Here is a 25,603-nt window from a genome sequence, read left to right as displayed (position 1 = left end):
TGGGCGTTTACTCTCTCCTGTGTCCTCATCCGTAATAAAAAGGAAATGGAACAGATGGCATATTAGAACATTACCAAGTCTAAAATTTTTGTAACAAAGAAAAATGCATGTGGTGCATACACTGACTTCCATTTGCACATAAAACTTGATGTTTTACTCCAAGTAGCTGGAAAGAAATATATGCACTTGTAAAGAGTCCCCAGTATGCAGAGACATACTCATCCACGTGAACCTTATTTCCTCAGAGCATAAAGACTGTCTCAGGAGCTTAAAGCTGAAGATACCTAAGATCTAATTTGTTTCATCCCCCACCCCACCCCAAGTACCTGGGAGGCCTGGTGGCACAGTGGTTAAGAGCTCAGACTGCTAACCAAAAGGTTGGCAGTTCAAATCTACTAGCTGCTCCTTGGAAACCCTATGTGGCAGTCCTACTCTGTCCTATAGGGTCGCAATGAGTCCAAATCAACTCACAGGCAACAGGTTTTTTTGGTCTAAGTACCTGAGGTCAGGCTCTGAAATCCGGCATTATTCTTATTATTATGAGGCTTCATCTTTGTGATCACCATAGGCCATGAGGCAAAGATAACTGTTCGGGATTGAATTGTGTTCCCCAAAAATATGTGTTGTAAATCCTAACCTCTATGCCTGTGTTTGGCATGGTGCTTAAGACCTCAGGCAGCTCAAATCCACCAAATGCTCCTTGGAAGCTCTATGGGGAAGTTCTACTCTGTCCTATAGGTTTGCTATGAGTTGGAATTGACTCATGTGGCTTGGTTTAATTTTTTTGGTATGCCTGTGGTTATAATCCCATTTGGGAATGGGTTTCTTTGTTATGTTGTGTTCTTGAGTCAATCTCTTTTAGATATAAAAGAGATTAAACAAGCAAGCAGAGATCACCAAGGAGCCAAGGAATAAAGGCCTACCCCCAGAGCCAACAGGGAGGAAGTCTTCCCCTAGAGCCAGAGTCCTGAATTTGGACTTCTGGCCTCCTAAACTGTGAGAAAATGATTTCTCTGTGTTAAAGGCACCTACTTGTATTATTTCTGTTATAGCTGCATGAGGTAACTAAGACAACAATTATGCTCAAATCTGGTCTTTGCCTGCTGTTTATAAGTATCCTGCTTAGGTCAAAAGGTGACTTTTTAAAGGTCAAAAGGCCAATTTATCAAATAAACATACTTTAAAAAAAACTTTACCTGAAACTATGCTTAATCCAAAAATACTTTTGTGTTTACAATTTCTGGATTTTTGTTAAAATCTCCTAACTCTTCAAGTAAAGTACCTTAACTTCAAAAGGAAGTCAGAGCTACAGTCACGGGTGGTTTACAGAATATTTTCTGGTAGTCTTTGCTTCATTTCAATATCTTGTCATGATTGGCTGTTGATGGCTGCAAATAAGGAAGTCTTCAAGCCAGGGGATTTCTCAGTGGAAGTTCCCAGTTCAACACAAGGGAGGGCTCGGGAGAGTTTGTTGGACGGCATTGTTAGGGCCTGCTGATACAGCTTCCAGACTGTGTAACTGCCTAGATCGTTAAAGAGGAATAATCTGTGAAGGAAGATTTGTAACCTGGAGAAGAGGTAATCAAAACTTTAGCAGTTCCTACCAATTCTCATCTTAACAAGGTGGCCTGGATGTCTTAAACTGACCCTTTGCAAAAATGTTCTACTCTTGCTTTTGCTATGTAATTTATGACATGATTCAATAATGCTTTTGTATTCATTGTTATAGTGAGAAATTTAGCCTTAAAAAAACGGGTCTCCTAGCCAAGACCCAAGAAAAAATTTAAATACTGTGATCTTTTTACTTTCTTCCCAACTTTCAAGCTAGAATGTATGTCTCTCCCTGAAGTGATTTTTTTTTTAAGTTCCTATCTGGAATATAAGCCTTCTCCAATGAGTGGTTTACTATAAAATAATATAAAACTGAAGGGTACGTATTTGGCCTAAGTTAAGTTGCATATAGCTTACTAGGTTGCTGTTTTCTTGCTGGAAAATAAGTAATTCTATATTGTATTCATAATTTTGTTTGTTTGTTTGTATTTCTAAGAATCGATTCCACTTTGATCTAGCCTGTCCGTACTAAATTCAAGTTTAGTATTCTTCTGTTTCATAAGAAACAAATGCTAACGAATGTTTCTTTACACTGAGGTATTAACTTTAGGGAAATACTGCTGGCGTAGTGGCTAAGTGCTATGGCTGCTAACCAACTTTATAAGCAACTCTGCATTTCCTATCTTAGAACGTTTAAACTTATGTAATTACAGGAATCCGGTCTTACTGTTACCAGTTGGCCCTTTTATTTTCACAGTCAAAAGAGAATGTTAAAATTGTGTAGCATTTTTTAAGAATAATGCTAGGAAAAGTTGATGGTTCATAAAACAAACATGAAGAATCATTACACCATTGTTACATTAATAGCTGCCATTTACTGAGTGCCTGCTGGGCCAGGGTTTAAACCTAAATCCATATATGTTCTTTTTCTTTTTCCATGGCCCTTACAATATTGAAAAAGCATTTTGGAGATTTCTCATCCAAACTACAGATGAAGAAACAAAAATGAGGAGCAAAAAAGGAAGAACTGCCCATGGTCAGAGAGTAGCCAAGTCAGTCCTAGAAACTCGGTCTCTCTTCTTCTCACTGCCCACACCTGTCTTCACACTCCCTGTAAGGTGCACTTTCATGTGTGCACAGGTATACATACTATTCTGCCCCTGTGCAGTCAGCTTCTGAGCCAGCAAAGGGCAGTGGAGCTGTGTACTTGATATAACCTGACTAAGACCAAAAACCAAACCAAATCCATTGCCGCCAAGTCAGTTCTGACTCAGAGTGACCCTATAGAACAGGGTAGAACTGCCCCCTAGGATTTCCAAGGAGCAGCTGATGGACTCAAACTGCTGACCTTTTGGTTAGCAGCTAAGCTCTTAACCACTGCACCACCAGGGCTACTACTAAGGCTCCCGCCCAATAGCCCAAGTCAAGCAGCTAGGTTTCCATGCAGAATTGGAACCCCAGAGCAACATCCATTTCTCTTAAACACATGTGACCATGAAAGAGATCGCTAACTGGAAGATTTAAAATAAATCTGTGAAAATCTCCTATAAAAGTTTTGGTTGGAGTTTCATGAAAATTATGTACTAATTTGAGGGAAATTATAATTAATCCTTATAGTACAGAACCTCCCATTTGTGGACAGTCTATGTCTCTTCATGTATTAAGGCCTCAGTAAACATATAGGTTCTTTGTGTTTATTGTAAAATATGTCCTAATATATTTTGTTTTGTCTTGTTCTTTTGTGTGTGTGTGTGTGTGTGTGTGTGTGTGTGTTTGCATGTGTGTGGGGGGCGGGGTGCATGGACTATTTTGGTAGGAATATTTTTTCTACTTTCTTTTCAAGTTAATTACTGCGGGCGTTTAGGAAAGTTATTGATCTAGCAATTTTATCTTGCATCTGGCTATTTTATCGATCTCTTATTTGTTCTAAATAATTTTAGGTGATTCACATGTAATACCTGGATAGAAAAATCATAATTTTGTCTCCTCACTTTTTTCTTCTTGTCACCTTGGCCAGAACTTCTAGAACAGTATTTAATAATACAGGAGCTAGCAGTCAGCTTGTCCTGTTCCTTATCTCAGTGGGAATTCCCCTAGTGGTTAACTTGAAGAATGACGTTGGCTGTTGGTTTGAGACAAATACGTTTATCATAAATACCAAATGTTCTTCTAGCTCTAGTTTACTAAAAGTGTATTTAAGAAAAAAAGTCAAGACCTCGTGTTAAAGTGAATCCTAAGTTTTTCAGTATCTTTAGAGACAACTGTATAGATTTTCTACTTCAAACTATGTATTGCTCTGTTGACACACGATACAGTAATTACATTTTTTAATTCCACATTATCAAAGGCATATTATTAATAAAATTGCTTCAGTGATAAAGGTAGGTTTGTAGTTATAAAGTGTGTTTTGTTATTGCTCTGGTTAAGATAATAAATTGGTTGATCAAAACGAACCAATACAGATCCCTACGTTTCCTTCTTTTTTTTCAGTCCACATTCTTAGATGCCTCTCTTCTATCATTTTGACTTTGCATTTCAGTTCACAACTCAAACTAACAGAAAAGAACAAAAACAGTGCGGTATAAGCCAAAGAATCCTATCCAGGCCAAGCAATCAGATACTTAAACAAAGAAGCTGTTCCTAAGCTATGTGCAAAAGAGCTTTTTTTCTTACTATAGCACTGCTAGCTTCAGACCATGATTCAGGTACAACGAACAATACTATGCAAAATGTGTGCCCAAATTGATGAACCTTGTATCCAAGATCAAGAAAATGTATTCTGAAAGAGAAACGTCTGTAATTTACGGAGTATTTTCGCATTCATATTCGTAAGGGAAATTAATCTGTATTTTTATTTTCTGAAATTATCACTGATAAGTTTTAGTATTAAGGTTATGCTAGCTTCATAAGACATAATGATAAAAATTCCAAACTCTTTTGTGTTCTGAAAAAGTTTAATTTAATGTAAGTTCTATGCTCTTTGAAATGGCTTTAAAAACTAATCCATAACATTGTTTGGCCTTGACCCTTCTTTGTCAAGTTAGAAGCTTTTCCCATGCCTTCTGTTGTTTTGGGGCTATTTAGACATGACATTAATTTTTTTCATACAGTTTAGGATATTTGTTTATGCTTAGAAAATGATTACTTTATCAAAATGTTCAAATTTATTAGCATAAATGGTATTGTTCTTTTTATCATCATCTCCATATATGTACCCTTTCTTGTTAATAGTTTTGTCCTTTTATATTTTCTTTCCCCCTTTTTTTGCTTGCTGAACATGTCAAAGAGCTGTATCATTTTTATAGTTATCCCTTTTTAATTAGCTAGCTTTTGCTTTTTGGCTTCATTGGTATTTTCTCACTGTCTTTTGGGACGCTATCTTACTTTCCTTTTTCTTGGTTTGTGAGTTGAATGCTTACTCCATTTATTTTATTTTATTTTAAACTTTTATTGTGCTTTAAGTGAAAGTTTACAAATCAAGTCAGTCTCTCCTACAAATATTTATACAAACCTTGCTATATGCTCCTAATTGCTCTCCCCTTAACAAGACAGCACACTCCTTCCCTCCTCTCTCTCTTTTCGTGTCCATTCCGCCAGCTTCTGACCCCCTCTGCCCTCTCATCTCCCCTCCAGATAGGAGATGCCAACATAGTCTCAAGTGTCTACTTGATCCAAGAAGCTCATTTCTCACCATTATCTTTTTCTATCCCATTGTCCAGACCAATCCCTGTCTGAAGAGTTGGCATTGGGAATGGTTTCTGTCTTGGGCTAACAGAAGGTCTGGGGGTATGACGACCAGGGTCCTTCTAGTCTTAGACCATTAAGTCTGGTCTTTTTATGAGAATATGGGGTCTGCATCCCATTGCTCTCCCACTCCCTCAGGGCTTCTCTGTTGTGTTCCCATTCAGGGCAGTCATCAGTTGTAGCCCGGCACCATCTAGTTCTTGTGGTCTCAGGCTGATGTAGTCTCTGGTTTATGTGGCCCTTTCTCTCTCTTAGGCTTATAATTACCTTGTGTCCTTGGTGTCCTTCATTCTCCTTTGCTCCAGGAGGGTTGAAACCAATCCATGCATCTTAGATGGCCACTTGCTAGTGTTTAAGACCCCGGAGGCCACTCTCCAAAGTGGGATGCAGAATGTTATCCTAATAGATTTTATTATGCCAATTGACATAAATGTCCCCTGAAACCATGGTCCCCAAGCCCCCGCCCCTACTATGGTGGCTTTTGAAGCATTCATTTTATTCAGGACACTTCTTTGCTTTTGGATTAGTCCAGTTGTGCTGACCTCTCCTGAATTGTGTGTTGTCTTTCCCTTCCCCTAAAGTAGTTCTTTTCTACTATCTAATTGGTGAGTACTACTCTCCCTCCACCCCTCCTTCCCTCCCCTCCTCGTAACCATCAAAGAATATTTTCTTCTCTGTTTAAATGATTTCTCGAGTTCTTATGATAGTGGTCTTATACAATATTTGTCCTTTTGCAACTGACTAATTTCATTCAGCATAATTCCATCCAGATTCTTCCATGTTATGAAATGTTTCACAGATTCATCACTGTCCTTTCTCAATGCGTGGTATTCCACTGTGTGAATATACCATAATTTCTTTATCCAGTCATCTGTTGATGGGCACCTTGTTTGTTTCCAACTTTTTGCTATTGTAAACAGTGCTGCAGTGAACATGGGTGTGCATATATCTGTTCATGTAAAAGTTCTTATTTCTCTAGGTTATATTCTAAGGAGCAGGATAGCTGGATTGTACGGTGGTTCTATTTCCAGCTTTTTAAGGAAGCAACAAATTGATTTCCAAAGTGGTTGTACCACTTTACATTCCCACTAGCAGTGTGTAAGTCTTCTAGTCTCTCCACAACCTCTCCAACGTTTATTATTTTGTGCTTTTTGGATTAATGCCAGCTTTGTTGGAGTGAGATGTAATCTCATTATAGTTTTGATTTGCATTTCTCTAATGGGTAATGATCACGAGCATTTCGTCATGTATCTGTTAGCTACCTGAATGTCTTCTTTAAAGAAGTGCCTGTTCATATCTTCTGCCCGTTTTTTAATTGGGTTATTTGCTTTTCGTAGTTGAGTTTTTGCAGTATCATGCAGATTTTAGAGATCAGGTGCCGATTAGAAATGTCATGGCTAAAAACTTTTTCCCAGTCTGTAGGTGGTCTTTTTACTCTTCTGGTGAAGTCTTTGGATGAGCATAGGTGTTTGATTTTTAGGAGCTCCTATTTTACCTAGTTTCTCTTCTGCATTGTTAGCAACGTTTTGTATGCTATTTATGCTGTGTGTTAGGGCTCCTAACATAGTCCCTATTTTTTCTTCCATGATCTTTATTATTTTGGACTTTATATTTAGGTCTTTGATCCATTTTGAGTTTGTTTTTGTGCATGGTATGAGGTATGGGTCTTGTTTCATTTCTTTGCAGATGGATATCCAGTTATGCCAACACCGTTTGTTAAAAAGACTGTCTTTTCCCCATTTAACTGATTTGGGGCCTTTGTCAAATATCAGCTGTTCATATGTGGATGGACTTATGTCTGGATTCTCAGTTCTGTTCCATTCGTTTATGTATCCATTGTTGTACCAGTACCAGACTGTTTTGACTACTGTGGCACTATAATAGGTTCTTCTTTTTCAGTAATGCTTTACTCATCCAGGGCCTCTTTCCCTTCCATATGAAGTTGGTGATTTGTTTCTCCATCTCATTAAAGAATGTCCTCAGAATTTGGATCGGAATTGCATTGTGTCTGTAGATCACTTTTGGTAGAATAGACACTTTTACAATGTTAAGTCTTCCTATTCATGAGCAAGGTATGTTTTCCACTTATGTAGGTCTCTTTTGGTTTCTTGCCGAAGTGTTTTGTAGTTTTCTTTGTATAAGTCTTTTACATCTCTGGTAAGATTTATTCCTAAGTATTTTATATTCTTGGGGGCTACTGTAAATGGTACTTGGTTATTTCCTCTTCAATGTTCTTTTTGTTGGTGTAGAGGACTCCAACTGATTTTTGTATGTTTATCATGTATCCTGGTGCTCTGCTGAACTCTTCTGTTAGTTTCGGTAGTTTTCTGGAGGATTCCTTAGGGTTTTCTGTGTATAAGATCATGTCATCTGCAAACATAGATACTTTAACTTCTTCCTTGCCAATCCGGATGCCCGTTATTTCTTTATCGAGGCTAATTGCTCTGGCTAGGACCTCTAACACAATGTTGAATAAGAGTGGTGATAAAGGGCATCCTTGTCTGGTTCCCGATCTCAATGGGAATGCTTTCAGACCCTCTCCGTTTAGGATGATGTTGGCTGTTGGCTTTGTATAAACGCCATTTATTATGTTGAGGAATTTTCCTTCTATTCCTATTTTGCTGAGAGTTTTTATCATGAATCAGTGTGGAACTTTGTCAAATGCCTTTTCTACATCAATTGATAAAATCATGTGATTCTTGTCTTTTGTTTTATTTATGTGGTGGATTACATTAATTGTTTTTCTAATGTTGAACCATCCCTGCATACCTGGTATGAATCCCACTTGGTCATGGTGAGTTATTCTTTGGTATGTTGTTGAATTCTATTGGCTAGAATTTTGTTGTGGATTTTTGCATCTAAGTTCACGAGGGGTATAGGTCTGTAATTTTCTTTTTTTGTGCTGTCTTTACCTGGTTTTGGTGTCAGGGATATGCTGGCTTCATAGAATGCGTTTGGTAGTATTCCGTCCATTTCTACGCTCTGAAATACCTTTAGTAGTAGTGGTGTTAACTCTTCTCTGAAAGTTTAGTAGAACTCTGCAGTGAAGCCGTCTGAGCCAGGGCTTTTTCCTGTTGGGAGTTTTTTGATTACCTTTTCAATCTCTTCTTTTGTTACGAGTCTATTTAGTTGTTCTACCTCCATTTGTGTTAGTTTAGGAAGGTACTGTGTTTCTAGAAATTCTTCCATTTCTCTTAGGTTTTCAAATTTGTTAAAGTACAGTTTTTTATAGTAATCTGATATGATTCTTTTAATTTTGGTTGGGTCTGTTGTAATATTGGCCATCTCATTTCTTATTTGGGTTATTTGCTTCCTCTTCTGTTTTTCTTTTGTCAGTTTGGCCAATGGTTTATCAATTTTGTTAATTTTTTCAAAGAACCAACTTTTGATCTTATTAATCCTTTCAATTGTTTCTCTGTTTTCTATTTCATTTAATTCTGCTCTAATTTTTATTTGCTTTCTTCTGGTACCTGAAGGTTTCTTTTGTTGCTCTCTTTCTATTTGTTCAAGTTGTAGGCATAATTTTTTTATTTTGGCTCTTTCTTCTTTTTGTGTGTCTGCAGTTATTGATATAAATTGGCCTCTGAGCACTGCTTTTGCGGTGTCCCAAACGTTCTGATAGGAAGTGTTTTTGTTCTCATTGGATTGTATGAATTTTTTTATTCCATCCTTAATGCCTTCTATAATCCAGTCTTTTCTGAGCAGGGTATTGTTCAGTTTCCAAGTGTTTGATTTCTTTTCCCTGCGTTTGATTTCTTTTCCCTGCGTTTGATTTCTTTTCCCTGCTTTTTCTGTTATTGATTTCTACTTTTATGGCCTTATGGTCAGAGAAGAGGCTTTGTAATATTTCATTGTTTTGGATTCTGGTAAGGCTTGCTTTATGACCTAATATGCAATCTATTCTAGAGAATGTTCCATGTGTGTCAGAAAAGAAAGTATACTTGGCTGCTGTTGGGTGGAGTGTTCTGTATATGTCTATGAGGTCAAGTTGGTTGATTGTGACATTTAGTTCTTCCATGTCTTTATTGAGCTACTTTCTGGATGTCCTCTCCTTCACCGAAAGTGGTGTGTTGAAGTCTCCACTATTATTGTGGAGCTGTCTATCTCACTTTTCAATGCTGATAGAGTTTGTTTTATGTATCTTCCAGCCCTGTCATTGGGTGAATAAGTAATATGGTTATATCCTCCTGGTATATTGTCCCTTTAATCATTTTATAGTGTCCTTTCTTATTGCCACTCCTGCTCTTTTTAGATTGTTGTTTGCTTGGTACATTTTTTTCCATCCTTTGAGTTTTAGTTTGTTTGTGTCTCTAAGAGTAAGGTGTGTCTCTTGTAGGCAGCATATAAACAGATCGTGTTTTTCAATCCATTCTGCCATTCTCTGTCTCTTTATTGGTTCATTTAGTCCATTTACATTCAGTGTAATTATGGATAGGTATGAATTTAGTGCTATCATTTTGATGTCTTTTTTTGTGTGTTGTTCAGTTTGTTTTTCCCACTTAATTTTTTATGCTGAGTAGTTTATCTTTATATATTGTCTTTTCCTCATATTCTTTGTTGTTGATTTCGTTCCTGTTGAAATTTATTTTTTTCTTGTATTTTATTTTGATGTGTAGGAGGGTTTGTCTCCTTTGTGGTTATCCCTATGTATCTAAATTTAAACCTAACTTTTATTTCTTTGTATTGCCTTGTCTTCCCCTCCATATGAAAGTTCTATGACTACATTTCTTAGTCCCTCTTTATTGTTTTAATGTTGTCTTCGTTTACGTAATAACATCGCTGCTTCCCTGTTTTGAGCGTTTTTTTATCTTGATTTATTTTTGTGATTTCCCTGTCTGGGTTGACATCTGATTGCTCTGTCCAGTGTTCTAGTCTTGGGTTGATACCTGATATTATTGATTTTCTAACCAAGAACTCCTGTTAGTATTTCTCGTATTTTTGGTTTGGTTTTTATGAATTCCTCAAACTTCTGTTTATCTGGAAATGTCCTCATTTCACCTTCATGTTTGAGAGACAGATTTGCTGGATATATGATTCTTGGCTGGCAATTTTTTTCTATCAATGCTTTATATAAGTCGTCCCATTGCCTTCTTGCCTATATGGTTTCTGCTGAGTAGTCTGAGCTTATTCTTATTGACTGTCCTTTGCAGGTGACTTTTCATTTATCCCTAGCTGCTCTTAAAATTCTCTCATTATCTTTGGTTTTGGCAAGTTTGATTATATATGTCTTGGTTACTTTCTTTAAAATCTACTTTATGTGGAGTTCGATGAGCATCTTGGATAGATATCTTCTCTTCTTTCACAATATCAGGGAAGTTTTATGCCAACAAATCTTCAAGAATTCTCTTTCAATTTTTTTGTTATTCCTCCTGTTCTGGTACTTCAATCACTCATTGGTTATTCATCTTGATAGAGTCCCACATGATTCTTAAGGTTTCTTCATTTTTTTTTTTAATTCCTTTATCTGATTTTTCTTCAAGTATATTGGTACCAAATGCTTTATCTTCAAGTTCGCAAATTCTGCCTTCCACTTGCTCCATTCTGCTCCTCTTTCTATTGAGTCATCTAATTCTGTAATTTTATTGTTAATCTTCTGAATTTGTGATTGCTCTTTGTCTATGGATTTTTCCAGCTTATTAAATTTTTCATTATGTTCATGAATAACCTTTTTAATTTCTTCATCTGCTTTATCTCTGTGTTCCTTGGCTTGTTCTGCATATTGCCTGATTTCCTTCCTGATTTCTTGAAGGGTTCTGTATATTAATCTTTTGTATTCTGCCTCTGGTAATTCCAGGAAGGCATTTTCTTCTAGAAAGTCCCTTGATTCTTTGTTATGAGAGCTTTTTGAGGTGATCATGGTCTGTTTCTCAATGTGAGTTGATATTGACTGTTGTCTCAGAGCCATCTATGTTATTATATTAGTTTATTTTATGTTTGCTTACTGTATTGTAGCTTCTTGCTTTGTTTTGTTTTGGTATGCCCAAAAGGGTTGCTTGAGTTAGCTAGCTTGATTATTTTCACCTTGGGAGCTCTGACATCCTGTCCCCAGCTGGCTAGAGCTGTTATCAGGTATATCAGTCTACGAGTCCATTCACTTTTCTTGTATGAATTCAGCTCAAGTGTCCAGGTAGCTGATCATCAAGCATGTGGTACAGGCTCTGTCCTAAAGTCTTAGAGAGGCAGGGGCAATTGGTGTAGGTACTGATACCTGGTTGCAGCAGGGGATCGCGCTCTGAACAAGGCAGGGGGCTGAGAATTGTCCCCCAAATGTCTCTGAGGAAAGCATGTCCCTGTTCCCTAGAGTGTACAGGTGGGTGGGTTCTGCAGATGGACCATGGGCATCCAATGTTTTTGGTTGTAAGGACAGGGAGGTACCGGTTATCCTTGGACCCTTGTCACCAGTGGCTGGATGACCTGTGTGTAGCCATCAGTCTTTAGGCTCCTGATGTGGGTAGGTGAGGACCCTGTTTAATAGGCAAAGCAGTGTCAAACATCAAAAACCCACCTCTCCACCACACGTCTGAAACACCACACATCTGTAGCCTTCCATGCAGGGTGGAAAGGTACTCAAAGTCCATGGACTGTTTATGCCTGGGCAGGAGCTGCTTCTGTCCTGAGCTCCCTTGGTTAATGGAGCTGGCAAATTATCTTTTCCCCCATTTGTGAATTTATTCCTTCTCCAAGGCCAGGAGGATGGCTCTAGGTGCTCAACAGGGCCTATCTTAGGCTCAGGGAAATCAACAGATGCTGAAGCCGGCTTGGGGGCTTCAGAAAAATATACTCAAGTACCTAGCTTTTGCCAAGAGTGCCATTCTTCTCTGTTTCCAGAGGTGTGATAGGCTGTGTGGCTGGCAGCTTCTGCCTGAGGAAACTGTAGCAGAACGCTAGTATCAGCCCACCTCAGCCACTCCCAGGAATGGTGCCTGAGGGCTCCCAGCGATTCAGGTCCGGTAACTCCTCTCTGCTTCTGAATCGTCTGTTCCTCCCCCTGCCACTCAGTTCATTTTCTAACTTTGCCTTTGATGTGCAGGGCTCCTAGCTTGTCATAAATATATTCCTTTCACTTTTTTTCAGGTCGTTGGTATAAGAGGGCTTGCTGGAATTGTCTGTCTATTCTGCCATCTTGGCCCCACCTCCTCAGTCCATTTATTTTTCTTGTGTTATAATGAAAATATTTAAGGCAAGGAATTTTCTCTGAGTACCACTTTGACTACATCTTACAAGTTTTGATGCATTACTTTCATATTATGTTTATTTTATAGTTTTTAATCACAGTTTTGTTTCATTTTTAGTCCAAGAGTTATTTAGGACAGAAAAACTTTTTGAAGTAATTTTTTAAGTAGTTAATACATTCACTTGGAACAAAATTCGAAAGGTAAAAAGAAATGCATATTATAAAATGAGTCTCTCTCCCATACCTATCCCCCAGCCTGCAGGTACCTTGCCCCTGAGGCCACTCTGTTACCACCTTCACGCTTTCCAGAGTGACTGAGTTTTAAACAAATGGTTGCATACTATACTCTTTGTTTTGTTTTTCATTTATTTTGGGGATTGTTCCATATTAGTAAGTGTCAGAGTTGCCTCATTCTTTAAATGGTTATATAGCATTCCTTTGTATGGATGTCCAGTAATTTTTTTTTTTACCAGTCACCTATTAATATCTTTGCGGTTATAATAATACTATAATCAATATCCTTTATTGTGGTAAAATACACAGGACATAAAATTTACCATTAGTAATATTTAGTACATTCACAGTGTTGTGCAGCCACCACCGCTATCTGGTTCCAGAACATTTAAACCACCCACCTGAAAAGAAACTCCATACCCACGAAGCAGTCACTCCCCATTTCTCCCTCCCCCAACCCCTGGCAACCACAAGTCTGCTCTCTGAATATGTCATATAAATGGAATCATATAATATGTGGCCTTCTGTGTCTGGCTTCTTTCACTTAATGTTTTCAAGGTTCATCTATTTTGTAGCATGTGTTAGTGCTTCATTCCTTTTTATGGTTGAATAATATCTCATTGTTTATGTATTCATCTATTGATGGACATTTGGGTTGTTTTCATGTCTTGGTTGTAAATATCTTTTTTTAAGTTCCTAATTTTGCATATGTACTTTAGAAATTGCAAAATTGGGGGCATATTGAAAATATCATATTTAGCATTTAAGTGATGGTCCTTCATGTTGAAGTGCACAACCTCTATGAAAATTCTTTGAAAATTTGAAAATTCTATGCTTTGCTTAAGAGAATCTGTCTTCCTCTACCTCCTCTGTCATGTGGTTTGCTATCTTCAGAGCACACAATGACTTATTTCTTGATATATCACAGCGCAAATGTTTAAAGATATTTTAAGTGATGATTAAGACCACATATTTAAATTAAAAAGCATCTGCTTATAGAACCATCTACTTAAGTGACAGAAATATTCCATGAGAGAGAAACTGAATGGAATAACATTTACAGTTACCTGGAAAAGGTTGACCTAAAAAGTCTACACTTATGCAAGTTATAGTTTCCATGGGAAGGGAAAAGAAGGACATTCTCACATATCTCCAAGTTTAGAAATTTTACCACCCATTTCCTGATACAGTTAATTGAAGATATACTTCAGTTCTGTAAGAAGGGATTCAGAATTAGAAACTCAAGATAGGTAAAATTCTGATATAAAAGAAATATTGGTAAACATTTGAAATAATTTAAATATTGGATTCAGTAAAAAAAAAAATTGCAAATATAAAACAATGAGGATGTTAACAGTAATTTTTGAGACATAAGGTAAAAAATGTAAATAAATAATTAAATAATAATAATTTGGTCTAAATTTCCCAATTATAGCACCAAAAACTCAAGTGAGTGGAAGAGAAGTGGCAGGAAGTAAAAGTGTTCTGCTAATTTGCTCATTGTCTCATCCTACATATGTGGAAATAAGAAAATGAGATATGTAGGATCTTGTTCAGCTGTAACAACTAAAGATATATTATTTTCAGGGGTTTTTTACATTTAAAAGTAATAAACTTGATTAAAAATTGCATATTTATTTTTTCATGTTAATAGAAGAAGAAAGAAAGGGAAATACTGCCCATATAGCGAAGATATCCATAGAATGTGTGAATTTTCCTTGATTCCCCTCATTATCTACCTAATCACTACTGGTTTCTCAGCAAGGACCTTGATCCGGAAGACAAATAGACATGCACGGTTCACAGCTAACTTGTTGACTCAAGCTGACTTTTATCAACTTTATAACTGTGGGTGTTGGGCTGAAGAGAGATCTCTTACCCTCTTGCCCAAGAGAGATTCAAATACACTATTCTGTCTTCCCAGCTCCTTTCATTATTAGCTTCATATCCCTAGATGCACAGCATCACATCTATTCACTAGCACTGGCCCATATTGGTATACTCCAAGCCATAGCCCCAAAATTTATAATAGACAGAGGTGCTAATGAAGGGTTTTGGCGCAAAGTAGTGTTCAAATGCTGCTTGTAGGTCTCACATAGTAGTGGGATTACTGTCCATTTCTCTGGTAGGGACCATGAGGAAGGCAACTTCCTTAATATCTCTCAAGCCGTCAGGTTTGCTCGCCTTTAAACAACAAAGTACATGTTCATTTCAGCCTCATACCTCTTACAGTTGGTTATAAATTCTGTCAGATTCAGGCACTAGACTGATTGTCAGCAGGATTATAGTTTCTCTTATGGTGCCTTTGTGTAACTAGAAATAGGCATCCCTCTGGGAAGACTCTGGCCCAAAAGGGAAAGGCTTGGTAAGTGTGCGCCTACCTAGCTGTCTGTGCTGTACAGGGTACAACCTGCTCAACCATACGCAGCTGTCCTGGTTGTCAGTCCTGCCTGATGATGATATTATGAGGTCTTGTATTTTTCTGATTTTTTGTAGGCATTTTAGTTTGAGAGCCTGAGACAGAAACAGCCAGCCCAGATGTCTTCTTAAAGCAGAAGTCAACTGTATTCTATTAACAGTACTATTTCACATCAAAGATTTAACAGAAGTCATTGATGCATACCTGACATTCCAAGTTGTAGTAAGTGTTTATACTGGCAGCTGTCCTTGTCCCCAGATTTATATTCAAAGCTCTCAAAAAAATATTAAGCAGCTTTGAAAATACATTCCAAAATATTTTTAATAAGTCGGCAGTTTCCCATTTTTACCCCACCCTATCCTACCACCAATGCCAAAATACCACTGACTAACCTGAGCTATATAACAGCACAAGTGACAGAAAATTGGAATCAAATGATGTCATTCCTTTAAAGGATTAGTTCTCAAACAAATGTCTTAATTCCTCACCTTATAAGGCATACTATAGGTCAATTTAAAAAAATTGTAGAAAAACGAAGTTTAACGCCATTTCAGCGCAAGACTCATCCATCTAAAATAATCCTACCACCATTCATGTGTATTTCACATATAGAAGTATGCAGCCACTTCTCTTCATGACTACAACGTCATGGGAGTGGAAAGAAAGAAATACATTTTTAAAGACGTGTATATTTAATTTTTTCATTTCTTATTCAAAGTTTTTAGCCGTATTTCATCCATATTTCAAAATGCTTAAGTGTGCAGTTTCAGATTCTGAATGTATTATTAAATTCCACAATTTCTATCTGAAATCTTCAAAGCAGCTCCTTCAATTTGCTCAAAAACAGTGCTGTATTGTCACATTTAACCTGATTAATTACTACAAGAAAACTGTTGGATTGACCAAAATGCTACATATTAAAAGTTTCTGTTTGTTTAAAAAAGATTTTAGTTATATTTTTTACTTTGACTTTTAAAATAAGCCTGATCTTCAAAATGACTTATGTAGAAGGCAGATTTTTAGATTATCAGAATTATTGGCTCAAGGAAAGAAGTAAGTGGTCCATGATTCAGAAGTACAGGGAGAAATTGGGGTGTCCAGAATTTGATTGTCCTGCTTTGGGAGGAGGAAAAATAATATTTTAGGAGCAGTGAGATGCTGAACTCTTCTGTAGAGAAAGCAGATTCTAAGTTATTTGGGGCCATATAACCAGAAAACGGAGAGCCCAAGAACTCAAGAGTTAGGCTTGAGCCTTTCAAGCTGAAGAATCATGGACCAAAGACTTGCTCAGGCATGGCTCGGCCAAGATCTCTAGGCAAAAGCATTCTCAACTCTGGAAATTTCATCAAGTCTATGGATACAGTTAGATGCTCCAGAGCAAGCTCTACCTGCCAACAATAAAGGGCATTCAAGGTCATTTTAATCTTGGCTATTGAATTGATCCTTCAATGTCGTTAGGGGCTTGTGTTTAGTGATGAGGTATTTTCCAAACACTATTAGCCCATGATGTTAATTTTCCAAACACTATGAGCCCATGGTGTTAGACATGTACAAAAGCAGTGAGTGTTAAAAATAGAGGTCATGTTATATAAATTATGCCTCACTCTTTCTCTGCCTCGGATCAGGCGGCAGCGAGGTTCTAGAGCTCAGCCATGCCCAAGATCAAGGCTCCAGACCTTCCCGGCAAGAAGGAGGAGCAGCTGAAACAGCTGGGCGATCTGAAGGTGGAGCTGTCCCAGCTGCGCATCGCCAAAGTGACAGGCTGTGCGGCACCCAAGTTCCCCCAAATCCTAGTTGTCCACAAGTCCATTCCCCGAGCTCTCATTGTCATCAGTCAAACTCAGGAGAACCACAGAAAGTTCTACCATGGCAAGAAGTACAAGCCCCTGGATCTGCAGCCCGAGAAAATGCATGCTGTGCACCACAGGCTCAACATGTTGGAGGAAAACCTGAAGACCAAGAAACAGCAGAGAAAGGAGCAGCTAGGTGTACCCACTGCAGCAATACACAGTCAAGGCCTGAGCATCTCGGGAGAATAAAACACAAACCTCAATAACACCGTTAATTTTTTTCAACTAAATTGTCTCTCTTAACTCATTTACTTTTTCTGTAACTTAAAAAATCACAAGTCACACATATTTGTTGTAGAGAAGTCAGATAAACAACAGGAAATAAGAAAAACAATCACCCATAATCCCACCATCTTGAAATAGCTACTATTTATATTTTGGTGTCCTGATTTAGTTTGTGTGTGTGTGTTTTGTGGTTTACCCATTTTTAATTATGTCAGGGATTGAATTTCCTTCTGTTTCTTTACATCTAAGATCATCTATGAGTTGGTGGTACCAAGAGAAGATAAACAGCTTTTACTCCCACTCTTTTTGTGTGTGTTTGTGTGTGTGTGTGTGCTTTAAGTGAAAGTTTACAGCTCAAGTTAGTTTCTCATACAAAAATTTATACACACGTTGTTATGTGACCCTAGTTGCTCTCTCTGTAACGTGACAGCACACTCCACCTTTCTACCCCAGCCTTCCCGTGTCCATTCAACTAGCTCCTGTCCCTATCTGCCTTCTCGATTCACCTCTGGACAGGAGCTGCCCATTTAGTCTCATGTATCTACTTGATTGAAGAAGCGCACTCTTCACGAGTATCGTTTTATGTCTTATATTCCAGTCTAATCTTTGTTTGAAGATTTGGCTTCAGGAATGGTTTTTGTTCTGGGTTATAAGAGAGTCCGGGGGCCACGTCTTCTGGGATCTCTCCAGTCTCAGACCATTAAGTCTGGTCTTTTTACTAGAATTTGAGTTCTGTACCCCACTTTTCTCCTGCTCTGTCAGGGACTCTCTGTTGTATTCCCTGTCAGGGCAGTCATTGGTGGTAGCTGGGCACCATCTAGTTCTTCTAGTCTCAGGCTGATAGAGTCTCTGGTTTATGTGACCCTTTCTGTCTCTTGGGCTAATATTTTCTTCGACTCTTTGGTGTTCTTCATTCTCCTTTGCTCCAGGTGCATCGGGACCAACTGATACATCTTAGATGGCTGCTTGCTAGCTTTTAAGATCCCAGATGCCACTCATAAAAGTCTTATTCCCACTCTTATGAGCATATTTTTACTGCAACTATTATCCAATATTTTTCTTTAATATTTTATAATTTTATTGTGGTAAAATATATATAACAAAAATTTTTAATAATATTTTACTGTGTTTAAGGTGAAAGTTTACACAGAAAATTAGGTTTCCTTTTAATAGTTTCTACGTAAATTATTCAGGGATATTGGTTACATTTTTCACAAGGTGTCATCATTCTCATTCATTCTGTTTTGGTTATACTATTTCCAATACTCTAGTTTCCCTATCCCCTTATCTTCTCATCTTTGTTTTAGAATAATATTGGACCACTTGGTCTCATGTAGATCATTTTTTAAAGGAGCTTATTACTCAAGAGATATTCTTTATTTTATGAGCCAATCTGTTATTCAGCTAGGAGGTGACCTCTAGGGGTAATTTCAGTTTAAGGTTTAAAGAGTTTCTCTGGGAGTCCTCTAGTCTCAACTAGACCAGTAAATCTGGACTTTTTAAGAATTTGAGTTCTGTTCCACATTCTTCTCCCATTCTATCAGGATCCATTTATTGTGGCTCTGATTGGAATGGTATAGTAGTGGTAGCTGAGAACCACCTGGTTCTTCTTATCTCAGGGTAGATGAGGCTGTGGTTCCTATAGACTATTAGTCCTATAGACTACTTTCTTCTCTGAGTCTTTGGTTTCCTTCTTTCTCTTTTGTTCCAGACAAATAGAGACCAATAATTTTATCTTAGATGGTGGCTTGCAAGCTTTTAAGACTCCAGACACTATTCACACTTTGGAACGTAGAACATAAACTTGATGAACTATACTATGCCAATTGACTGAGTTGTCCCACAAGACTATGGTCCTAAGCCTTCAAACTCAGAAAACCAACCTCATGAGGTATTTGGTTATGTCTAAGAAGTATCCATAACTGTGTCCCCTTTGTGGTGTATTATATATATGGATATACATGCACGCACACACATACCTGTAGGTACATACGCCTACAGATACATCTATCTGTGCACACATACATACTCATGTATTCATACCCATACACATGCATGCCTATATACATATTCGTGTAACTACACACAATATTTTTTGGTCATTGTCACAAAATTATATTTGTCATATCCTTTACCAAAAATGCCTTTTTCTGTTATGCACTTCTTAATGACATCATTTACGTTGGTCAAACTGTGTGCACTTCACCCACATTCAAAGCTACCTATCCCATCACCAAAAATAATAAGTGTCTACAATCTCCCACCCATCTCTGGTAATCACCAATGAGCGTTGGTTTCTGTGTATATATCTATTCTTGTGTTCTTACAAAAGTGTGATCATACACTATTTGTCCTTTTGCAATTGACTTATTTCACTCAGCATAATGTCCTCCAGATTTATCCACATTATAAGGTATTTTGAGGATTCATTATTTTTTATGGCTGTGTAGCATTCCATTTTTTGTATGTACCACATTTTGTTTATCCGGTCATCTGTTATTGGGCACTTTAGGTTGTTTCCATCTTTTTGCTATTGGGAATAATGGTGCAATGAATATAGGTGTGCATATGTCTGTCCAAGTTTCTTTTAATAGATCTCTAGTGTATACACCTAGGAGTGTGATTGCTGGTTCATAAAGTATGGCTGTTTCTTTTTGAGGAAGTGCCATACCATTGTCCATAGTGCTTGTACCATTTTACAATCCAACCAGCAGTGGATAAGGATTCCAATCTCCTCACCTCCTCACTAACATTTGTTGTTTTCTTTTTTTTTTTAATCAGTGCCATTTTTGTAGGGGTGAGATAGTATCTCATTGTATTCTGATTTGCATCTCTCTAATGGCCAATAATCACAAGCATCTTCTCATGTGTTTGTTGGCCACTTGAATGTCCTCTGTGGTGAAGTGTCTGTTCATGTCCTTTCTCCACTTCTTAATTGGTTAGCTTCTCTTTTTGTTCTTGAGTTGTTGAAGTTTTCTATACATTTTAGAGATTATGTTGTTCCTGAAGATTTTTTTCCAGCCTGTAGGTTGTCTTTTTTACTCTTGGATAAAATCTTATGATGAGCATAGGTGTTTAATTTTTAGGAGGTCCCAGTTATTTAACTTGTCTTCTGTTGCTTGTGCATTTGTAGTTGTGTTTTAAATTAGGTACCATAGCTTTGTCCCTGTGTTATTGTCGTGGATTGAATCGTGTCCCCAAAATATATGTGTCAACTTGGTTAGGCCATGATTCCCAGAATTGTGTGGTCATCCTCCATTTTGTGACTGTAATTTCATACTAAAATTAAAGAGGATTAGGGTGGAATTGTAACACCCTTATTAAGGTCACATCCCTGATCCCATCTAAAGAGAGTTTCCCTGGAGCATGGCCTGCACCACCTTTTATCTTACAAGAGATAAAAGGGAAGGAAAGCAAGCAGAGAGTGGCTCCCAAGAAAGCAGCCCTGGGAGCACAGCACATCCTTTGGACTCAGGGTTCCTGCAACGAGAAGCTACTAATCCAGGGGAAGGTTGATGACAAGAACCTTCCTTCAGAGCTAACAGAGAAAGCATTCCCCTGGAGCTAACACCCTGAATTTGGACTTGTAACCAACTGGACTATGAGAGAATAAATTTCTCTTTCTTAAAGCCACCCTCTTGTGGTATTGCTATTACAGCAGCACTAGATGACTAAGACAGTTATATTCCAGGAATATTATAGTTTTCGCTTTAACATTTAGGTCTTTGATCCATTTTGAGCTAGTTTTTGTGTATGGTGTGAGGTATGGATCCTGTTTCATTTTTCTGTAAATGGATATGCAGTTTTGCCAGCACCATTTTTTGAAGAGACTGTTTCTTCCCCATTGAATGGATTTGGACCTCTTGTTGAAAATCAGCTGCCTATAATTGGGTTCTCAATTCTATTCCATTGGTCTATGTGTCTGTCATTGAAGCAGTACCAGGCTATTTTGATTACTGCAGCTGTATAATATGTTTTGAGATCAAGAACTGTGAGGCTTCCTGCTTTGTTTTTCTTGAATATCACTTTGGCTATTCAAAGCCTCTTTCCATTTAAAGTTGGAGATTAGTTTTTCTGTTTCAGTAAAAAATGTTGGAATTTTGATCAGTGATCTATAGATCACTTTGGGTAGTACTGACATTTTCACAATATTAAATCTTCTAATTCATGAGCACAAAATATATAGGTCTTTTTTAGTTTCTTGGGTAGTGTTTTATAGTTTTCATTTTATAGGTCTTTTACATCCCTGGTTATGTTCATTTCTAGGTACTTTATCATTTGGGGGGCTATTAAACGGTATTGTTTTCTTGACTTCCTTTTCTGAGTTCTCTTTGTTAGTGTAAAGGAACCCAACTGATTTTGCATGTTGATTTTATACCTTGCCACTTTGCTGAAATCTTCTATTAGATCCAGTAACTTTCTTGTGGAATCTCTGGGATTTTCTGTGTACAGGATCATGTCATCTGTGAATAGAGATAGTTTTACTTCTTCACTTTCAATTTGGATATACTTTATTTCCCTTTCTTGCCTTATTGCTCTGGTTAGGACTTTCAGTATAATACTGAATAAGAGTGGTGATAATGGGCACCCTTGTCTCCTCCCCATTCTCAAAGGGAAGGCTTCAGCCTTTCTCCACTGAGAATAATGTCGGCTATTGGTTTTGCTTACATGCCCTTAACTGTGTTGAGAATTGTTATGGATTGAATTGTGTCCCCCAAAAATACGTGTCAGCTTGGCTAGGCCATGATTCCCAATATTCTGTGGTTGTCCTCTATTTTGTGATCTGATGTAATTTTTCTATGTGTTGTAAATTCTAATCTCTACCCGTAGTTAATGAGGCAAGAGTAGGTTATGATTAGGGTGGGATGCAGCACCCTTACTCAGTTCACAGCCCTGATCTGATGTAAGGGGAGTTTCCCCGGGGTGTGGCCTGCATCACCTTTTATCTTACAAAAGATAAAAGGAGAAAAAAGTGAGCAAAGCAATAGGACTTCCTACAACCAAGAAAGCAGAGCCAGGAGCAGAGCACATCCTTTGGACCCAGGGTCGCAGTACTGAGAAGCTCAGGAAAGATTGAGGACAAGAACCTTCCCCAGAACTGATAGAGAGAGAGAGCCTTCTTCTGGAGTTAGTGTCCTGAATTTGGATTTCTAGCCCCCTAGACTGTGAGAGAATAAATATCTGTTTTTTTTAGACTGTGAGAGAATAAATATCTGTTTATTAAAGCCATCCACTTGTGGTATTTCTGTTATAGCAGCACTAGATAACTAAGATAAGGATTTTGCCTTCTCTTCCTATTTTGCTGAGAGTTTTTATTAGGAAAGAGTGTTGGATTTTATCAAATGCCTTTTCTACATCAATTGAGATGATCATGTGATTCTCTTCCTTTGTTTTGTTTATGTGGTAGATTACATTGATTAATTTTCTAACGCTGAACCACCTTGTATTCCTGGTTTGAATCCCAGTTGACCATAATGTATGATTTTCTTAGTATGTTGTTTAATTCTATTTGTTAGAATTTTGTTGAGAATTTTAGATCCGTACTCATGAGGATATAACAAAAAATTTTCCATTTTAAACATTAAGTGTATAATTAAGTGTCATTAATTAGTGTCACAACGTTGTGCAACCATTACCATCCTCTGTTTCCAGAGCTTTTTCGTCATCCCAAACAGCTCTGTAACCATTAAGCCATAAGGCCTCTGCTCCTGGTAACCACTAATCTACTTTCTGTCTCTATGAATTTGCCTGTTGTAGATATTTCATGTAAGTGGAATCATAAAATATTTATCCTTTTGTGTCTACTTTGTTTCATTTAGTATAATGTGTTCAAGGCTCATCCACTGTTGTATCATGTATTATAATTTCATTCCTTTTATGGTAGAATAATATTCCATTGTGTGTATATACCACATTTTGTTTATCCATTCATCTGTTGTTTCCACTTTTTGGCTAACGTGAATAGCGCTGCAGTGAACATTGGTGTACAAGTATCTGCTTGATTCCTGCTTTCAAGTCTTTTGGACTTACTTAGGGGTTGAATTGCTGAATCTTATGGTAATCCTGTTTAACTTCTTGAGGAATTACCACACTGTCTTCCACAGCAGCTGCACCAATTTACAGTCCTACCAGCACTGTACAAGGGTTCTAATTTATCCACGTCCTCATCAACACTTGTTATTTTTTCTGGTAAGAACTATCCTAGTAGGTATGAAATGTATTTCATTGTGGTTTTAATTTGTATTCCCCGAATGACTAATGATGTTGAGCATTTTTTCATGTGCTTATTGGCCACTTGTACTTCTCTTGTTGAAATGTCTATAAAACTTTCCCCCATTTTTTAGTTGGGTTGTTTTGTCTTTTTGTTGTTTAGTTGTAGCAGTTCTTTATATAGATATATGGTTATCAAATATATTCTCCCATTCTGTAGAGACATCTTCACTTTCTTCATAAAGTCCTTTGATGCACAATATTTTTAATTTTGATGAGGTCTAATTTATTTTTCTTTTGTTGTGATTTTTGCATCATATCTAAGAATGCATTGTCAAAAACAAAGACTTGAAGCTTTGCCTGTATATTTTCTTCTAAGAATTTTATGATTTTAGCTCTTATATTTATGTCATTGATCCATTTTTAGTTAATTTTTATATATGGCATGAGGTATGGGTCCAACTTCATTCTTTTCCATATGGAGATCTATTTGTCCCAGCATCATTCGTTGAAAATTGGCTTGGCATCCTTGTTGAAAATTAATTGGCCATAAATGTATGGGTTTATTTCTGGACTCTCAATTCTATTCCTTTGGTCTATATGTCTATCCTTACACCAATACTACACTGTTTTGATTACTGTAGCTTTGTAGTAAGTTTTGAAATTGGAAAGTGTGACTCCTCCTTTGTTCTTCTATTTCATGATTGCTTTGGCAAATCAGGACCCCTTTTCATATGAATTTGAGAATCTGCTTTTCCATTTCCGAAAAAAAGGCTGTCGGAATTTTTACAGGGATTGCATTGACTCTGTGGATCTACAGGAAGTTATAATCCTTCGGATTTACTTGCTGCTCATTCATCTTGCATGAGTTCTGAGACAGGATAAACTGAGATTAATACCTTGCTTCAAAAAAAAAAATTTTTTTTTTTTTTCAGTCCTTCAAGCAGGTCCCAGACAGGTTAAAACAGACACAGGCAATAATTTGTAAAGAAAGTCTGCTTTGCCTATAGCCAGAGAGCAGGTTCCCTCCCTGGGATTACAAACCACACTTTAAGATGGCCATGCCAAGTTGGGGACAGATGGGGGATCGGGCAAATAGAAAACCAGAAGTTTTCTTACAGTTTATATGTTACCTTTTTCTTAATTCAGCATTCGTTTTGTCGTTACAACGTTCTGACTGGTTTCCAGAGTTCCAACAAAGTTGGTTCTGCCAGTTTCCGCTTGGTGTTTTGGTGTTTTTTGAGTGCACAGCTGCTCAGACCACCATCTTGGTCCAGATCCGTCTGTTGACATTTTTTTTTTTTAATTAAATAAGTAAGTTATCACCACGGAGCTTCTGAAAGTGCCACGTGCATTCAGCCAGATGCAGTCATGCTCCAGTCAAAGTGCCCAGTCCCAGCCTCAAGGTTCTCTGAAGCTTCCCCATGTGCTGTGGATTTGACCACAACTTCTTTTTCCTGAAAAGAATCTCAAGGACGACATTGATGGTAAGAAGGAGCCAGCACAACATGAATGACTCCAGACAACACCTTTCATTAGCAGAGCACTCTAAATTTAACCAAATGTTTTGCTAATATTAAAGAATTTGATCCTGGCAACCATCCATCCAATGAAGTAGCTTATCTCTGTCCTCATTTGTGAGATAGGAAAATTAAGGTTCAGTTAGATTAAGCAACTTGCCTGAGCTAGTAGGTATTGTAACTAAAACTGTGAGTACAAATACTTTTGTGGTAGCTATCTAAAATCTCTATCTTGGAGAATATTTAGGCATGGTTGAAAAAGGCATGGTTAGGAAACGGAATAATGGGGAGGTTTTAATTCATGAGAAATTTTCTAATAAAGGTCTATTTCCCTTTACCAACCTTTCAACTTTAGCAAGTACATTTACCAGGTAGGGAAAAACCTATGTGTGTGTATACTTAATGTTTCTTAGAGGGTAGACCTGAACCACCTTAATCATATTTACATGAGGATCTGCTGAAAATGCGTGTTCCTGGGCTTCACGCCAGTTGCTCTGAAGGGGAATTTCTAGGTTAGGGTTGGTGAATCTACATCTTTAACAAGTCTGTCAGGTGATTCTTGGGTACTCTAACTCACTTCCAGGGTGTTCTCAGACTTGGTTATTTATTGTGTGCCAAAAATCTAGCTAAGACCCTCTGGTAATCTTTTAACTTGATAAGGGATTCCTTTCCGTAT

General features: G+C 37.5%; 1 pseudogene; it reads left to right on the top strand.

The window, feature by feature from the left end:
• The first annotated feature begins 911 nt into the window (after positions 1–911).
• Positions 912–21,545, top strand: LOC111749446 (large ribosomal subunit protein uL29-like; annotated as a pseudogene).
• Positions 21,546–25,603: the final 4,058 nt, after the last annotated feature.

The sequence above is a fragment of the Loxodonta africana genome, chromosome 6 (assembly GCF_030014295.1).
Source record: "Loxodonta africana isolate mLoxAfr1 chromosome 6, mLoxAfr1.hap2, whole genome shotgun sequence".
Lineage (NCBI taxonomy): Eukaryota > Metazoa > Chordata > Mammalia > Proboscidea > Elephantidae > Loxodonta > Loxodonta africana.
This window is presented reverse-complemented; position numbering and strand designations above follow the sequence as displayed.